General features: G+C 59.1%; 1 non-coding gene across 1 annotated transcript; it reads left to right on the top strand.

The window, feature by feature from the left end:
• Nucleotides 1-2,432: 2,432 nt before the first annotated feature.
• Nucleotides 2,433-4,247, top strand: LOC142795218 (small subunit ribosomal RNA). The gene has a single exon (XR_012892862.1). It is a non-coding gene; the product is annotated as a small subunit ribosomal RNA (ribosomal RNA).
• Nucleotides 4,248-5,827: the final 1,580 nt, after the last annotated feature.

The following is a 5,827-nucleotide window of genomic DNA, read 5'->3' as shown; positions in this document are numbered from 1 at the left end:
CGGCACTCCGGTGAAGCCAAGGTGCGCCAATTCGCGCACGATATCGGCGTCTTTCGACGTGCCCGCCGGCCACCGTCGCACGAGTACGGCAAACCTCGTCTGCCGGGGCGGGGTTTGCGACGCCGACGCAAAAGTGGGAACCGCCGCTCGGATGTTCGCCGTTTTTGGCAGAGTGAGTGCTGGCACTCCGGCGAAGCGAAAGAGCGCGAATGCGCCCACGAAAGTGGCGTGTTTGGACGTGCTTGACGACGACCACCGCAGGAAAACGAAAAACCACGTCAGCCGGGGCGAGCGACCCATGGCGGTCTGGGTGCTTATCGCTGCTATTATAGGGGCACCCCGGCAGACGCAAAAAAAAAAAAAAATTTTTTTCGACATTCTTTTTTGCTCGTCGACCTCGGGTGACCCAGGTCGCAGTGGGAGCCGCGCACGAAAGCGGCGTCGCGAGACGGCTTCGCGGTCGCTAGTCGCACGAGCTCGGCAACCGCGTCTGCCGGGGCGGAGTTCGGGACGCCGACGGCTAAGTGGGAACCGCCGCTCGGATGTTCGCCGTTTGTGGCCGAGTGAGTGCTGGCACTCCGGCGAAGCCAAACGGGGCCGATTCCGGCACGATATCGGCGTCTTTCTACGTGCTCGCCGGCGACCGTCGCACGAGTACGGCAAAGTGCGTCTGCCGGGGCGGGGTTTGCGACGCGTACGCAATAGTGAGAACCGTCGCTCGGATGTTCGTCGTCTTTCGCCGAGCCAGTGCTGGCACTCCGGCGAAGCCGAACGGAGCCGATTCGGGCACGATATCGGCGTCTTTCCACGTGCTCGCCGGCGACCGTCGCACGAGTACGGTAAACCGCGTCAGCCGGGGCGGAGTTCGGGACGCCGATGCGAAAGTGGGAAGCGCCGCTCGGATCTTCGCCGTTTTTGGAGGAGTCAGTGGCGGCACTCCGGTGAAGCCAAGGTGCGCCAATTCGCGCACGATATCGGCGTCTTTCGACGTGCCCGCCGGCCACCGTCGCACGAGTACGGCAAACCTCGTCTGCCGGGGCGGGGTTTGCGACGCCGACGCAAAAGTGGGAACCGCCGCTCGGATGTTCGCCGTTTTTGGCAGAGTGAGTGCTGGCACTCCGGCGAAGCGAAAGAGCGTGAATGCGCCCACGAAAGTAGCGTATTTGGACGTGCTTGACGGCGACCGCCGCAGGAGTACGAAAAACCACGTCAGCCGGGGCGAGCGACCCACGGCGGTCTGGGTGCTTATCGCTGCTATTATAGGGGCACCCCGGCAGACGCAGAAAGAAAAAAAAAATGGGGACATGGCGTGCGTCACCGTGCGGCTTCGCAGCGTTGCCGAAGTCGCCGAGCCCTTCGACTGAGCCGAACGGCGGACAGGGAACGTTGGTCGGCCGTTCTAACCTGTCGGTGCCACGCCGAGACGTCGTTAAGGAAAACCGCGTCGTGGGCCTCTACGACGCCGTCGAGTCGTTGTACGTTTGGTGTCCAGCGTGTCGGCGGCGAGTAGCGGACACGTCGTTCACGACTTCGGTCTTTCGCAGTCGACGCGAACTTGCGGAGAGTCGTGGTGCCTCACGTTTTCGGCAGAAACCGCGGCGGAATTTTCCCGTGCGTGCGCGCACGACCTCGGTGCTGTGCCGTCAGCGTAGTGTTGCACAAACTCGTGGCCTACCCAAGGTGCGGTACGTTTGCGGCCGTATCCTCGGTGGGAATTTCGTGAGTAGGGTCGCAAATTCTACGACCTCGGCGGGTTTGAGAGCGACGTAGACTTGTGGCACGCTCAACATGCCACACGTTTCGGGGCACACCCGCGGTGAAATTTTCTCGAGTACGCTCGTATTAGGGCCCAAGGAGGTCTGGGTACTTATCGCTGCTATTATGTGGGGGTTCTCGTGAGCGGCGTACGCGAAAGCGACCGGGTGTCTGATATGCGGCGGGCTTCGGCCTCGTCAAGCGTGTCCTCGGGTCTGCTCCAGGGGAATCCACGGCAGTCGTCTGCAGCCTCATCCGCTTGATGCGTTAGGGGCTGGTTGTCGGACGGTGCCGTTTTACCACGATATCGAGGTGTGTTCCGTGTCGTCCTCGGGCGATTCAGATGCGAAAGCGCCGAAGACGCGGGCGTGACCCGTCGTCTGGCGGCTTTGCAGTCTCGGCTCCGTTGCTAGTTCCGGCCGGTCCACCGACAGTGCAGCGGGCTTGGGCAACCCGCACGGCGCGACCGAGTCGATGCAACGAAAAAGAGCGAGCATGAACGTGCTTCTTGCCGCACGGCTCCCACTCGTCTTTCGGGAAGGTTGTGCCGTAGCGAGCTCGAACGCCGTCATCTCGGAGTGCAAAATAAGCGTGTTGGGGCGCCTGAAGGTGGCCTCCGCCGCACACAGACTGCGTCCGGCCCGCCGAGGGCGAGGACGGACGCGCAGTCGAACGATTACCTGGTTGATCCTGCCAGTAATCATATGCTTGTCTCAAAGATTAAGCCATGCATGTCTAAGTACATGCCGAAATAAGGCGAAACCGCGAATGGCTCATTAAATCAGTTATGGTTCCTTAGATCGTTTCTTCCTACTTGGATAACTGTGGCAATTCTAGAGCTAATACATGCAGTGAGCCTGGAGCCCTTTGGGTAACGGGTGCTTTTATTAGACCAAGATCGATCGGGTTTCGGCCCGTATTGTGTGGTGACTCTGGATAACTTTGTGCTGATCGCATGGCCACGAGCCGGCGACGTTTCTTTCAAGTGTCTGCCTTATCAACTTTCGATGGTAGGTTACTTGCTTACCATGGTTGTTACGGGTAACGGAGAATCAGGGTTCGATTCCGGAGAGGGAGCCTGAGAAACGGCTACCACATCCAAGGAAGGCAGCAGGCGCGCAAATTACCCACTCCCGGCACGGGGAGGTAGTGACGAAAAATAACAATACGGGACTCTTTTGAGGCCCCGTAATTGAAATGAGTACACTCTAAATCCTTTAACGAGGATCAATTGGAGGGCAAGTCTGGTGCCAGCAGCCGCGGTAATTCCAGCTCCAATAGCGTATACTAAAGCTGCTGCGGTTAAAAAGCTCGTAGTTGGATCTCAGTTCCAGACGAGTAGTGCATCTACCCGATGCGACGGCTCGGACTGAACATCATGCCGGTTCTTTCTTGGTGCACTTCATTGTGTGCCTCGAGATGGCCGGTGCTTTTACTTTGAAAAAATTAGAGTGCTCAACGCAGGCGAGTCGCCTGAATAAACTTGCATGGAATAATAGAACAAGACCTCGTTTCTGTTCTGTTGGTTTTTGGAATACGAGGTAATGATTAAGAGGGACGGACGGGGGCATTCGTATTGCGGCGCTAGAGGTGAAATTCTTGGACCGTCGCAAGACGAACTACTGCGAAAGCATTTGCCAAGAATGTTTTCATTGATCAAGAACGAAAGTCAGAGGTTCGAAGGCGATCAGATACCGCCCTAGTTCTGACCATAAACGATGCCAACCAGCGATCCGCCTGAGTTACTCAAATGACTCGGCGGGCAGCTTCCGGGAAACCAAAGTATTTGGGTTCCGGGGGAAGTATGGTTGCAAAGCTGAAACTTAAAGGAATTGACGGAAGGGCACCACCAGGAGTGGAGCCTGCGGCTTAATTTGACTCAACACGGGAAAACTTACCCGGCCCGGACACTGGGAGGATTGACAGATTGAGAGCTCTTTCTTGATTCGGTGGATGGTGGTGCATGGCCGTTCTTAGTTGGTGGAGCGATTTGTCTGGTTAATTCCGATAACGAACGAGACTCTAGCCTATTAAATAGGTGCGGGGTTCCCAGCACCTTACAACCTTCTTAGAGGGACAAGCGGCTCCTAGCCGCACGAAACAGAGCAATAACAGGTCTGTGATGCCCTTAGATGTCCGGGGCCGCACGCGCGCTACACTGAAGGAAGCAGCGTGTCTTTATCCCTGTCTGAAAAGACTGGGTAACCCGTGGAACTTCTTTCGTGATTGGGATAGGGGCTTGCAATTGTTCCCCTTGAACGAGGAATTCCCAGTAAGCGCGAGTCATAAGCTCGCGTTGATTACGTCCCTGCCCTTTGTACACACCGCCCGTCGCTACTACCGATTGAATGATTTAGTGAGGTCTTCGGACCGATGTCCGGCGCGGCCTTTCGGTTGCGCCGGTCTGTTGGAAAGATGACCAAACTTGATCATTTAGAGGAAGTAAAAGTCGTAACAAGGTTTCCGTAGGTGAACCTGCGGAAGGATCATTAACGGATTGTGAAGGGTGAGCGCCTCAGCTGCGTCTGCGCCCGACACTTTCTGCCGCTGACCCCGTTTGGACGCGGGGTCGGCTTTTCCCCACGGGGCTGCCTGAATGTGGAGCGGCACCCCGTGACAAATTGTTGCGCCCAGCGGACGCCAACACCGCGACCTTGGACGGTCGGCCAGGTGGCGGACGCGGGTACAAACGGCGCAACGCACTCATAGGTCGGCTTTCGACCCGCCACTGCACCGTGGCTCGAAGCGCTCGAAATGCGCGACCCGACCGCTGCGGGACCGCCTAGTACTGTAAACAGGAGCGGCGGAGCGCGAACGGCGAGTCGTGGTTACGTCGGTAGAAGGCGAGGCTGCGCGTTCCCGAAACGCCAGCCGAGTGCCCTCCCGACCGTTCGAGCGTGCAAGAACGAGACCCGACAATCGCGCGGCGACTGCCAAGTACGAGAGGAACGGCACAAGCGTCGGCGGTCGGTCAAGGAACTGGCGATGTGACGGGTCCGCTGTGCACCAGTGCATACCGTCCCGCCGTCCGCGGCAAGCGCCTCCGCGTCCTCGGGTGACGGAGGCTGCCGGTCGGTTCTTGCAGGCGAGGGATCTCGCTGGCACCGGTTCGCGTTGACGCGCGGCCGGTCATGGCACGGCGATGCGACGGCCGAGGTGCGCAGTACTCGATGGAGGAACCGCACGCTCCGATGACCGTCCCGCCCTCCGCGGCGTATGCGTACCGACCGTAATGGTTGCAGCAGCGCCGGCCGGCTTTTGAATTCGCCACACGAAACACGGTGCGAGATCGCGGTTAGGGGAGCGTCGACGTTGCCAGGCGTTTTGCTTGCTGCCGAGGGAAAGGCGGCACGGCCACGTCGCGCTCGTCGCGATTAGCGGGTCTGCGCGCTTTGGGAAGGTGCCGCAACGACTTGCCGAAAGAGGAAGCACGGAAGAACGAGGGACTTGGACGTCCCGACAATTGAACGCACTTGCGGCCAGGCCCTTGCTGGCTTCGTTCTTCCGCCTCGAATAGGCTCGTACGCGGCTCCGGCGCCGAAAGTGGTCCTTGGCACCGACTTCGGTGGACGTGGGAAGTGCCGCGCAAGTACGGCGCGCCTGGCTCCACCTGTTGGCTAAAGTAGGCAGCCGGATCGGCATTTTGGTGTGCGGTGGCAAACCGTGGATGCGAAAAAAGCTTGTGCGATTTCGTGGAACAAAAAGCGGGGGTCCCCCTTTTTATGCGGAGGAGACCGACCCGCCCGCCGTGGTGAACCGCGACGCCACGGTAAAAACGGGAGAGGCTTGTCGATGGGACCGTGCATCCCGCGCTCCACGGAGGCCGGGAGGCGGCCGCCCGAGGAAATGTGTAGCCGTCGAGGCCCGCATCTGCGTGCACTCTTATCCAAATGGGTGTACCGCAGGCATTTTCTGGTTAGGCGGGCCAATGAGAGCGAGCACACAACGATACCTACGGGTCCGGCTTGGAGAACCGGCTTCGACGCCTCCCGAGTATTTATAGAGGGGTGGACCACGAAAGCACTCGCAAGTAGCGGAAGCGAAACGCCGTCCGAAACACACCGTTTGCTCG

This window comes from Rhipicephalus microplus, unplaced genomic scaffold, assembly GCF_043290135.1.
Source record: "Rhipicephalus microplus isolate Deutch F79 unplaced genomic scaffold, USDA_Rmic scaffold_584, whole genome shotgun sequence".
In the NCBI taxonomy this organism is placed as follows: domain Eukaryota; kingdom Metazoa; phylum Arthropoda; class Arachnida; order Ixodida; family Ixodidae; genus Rhipicephalus; species Rhipicephalus microplus.
The sequence above is the reverse complement of the archived record's forward strand: the minus strand, read 5'-3'. Positions and strand labels throughout refer to the sequence as shown.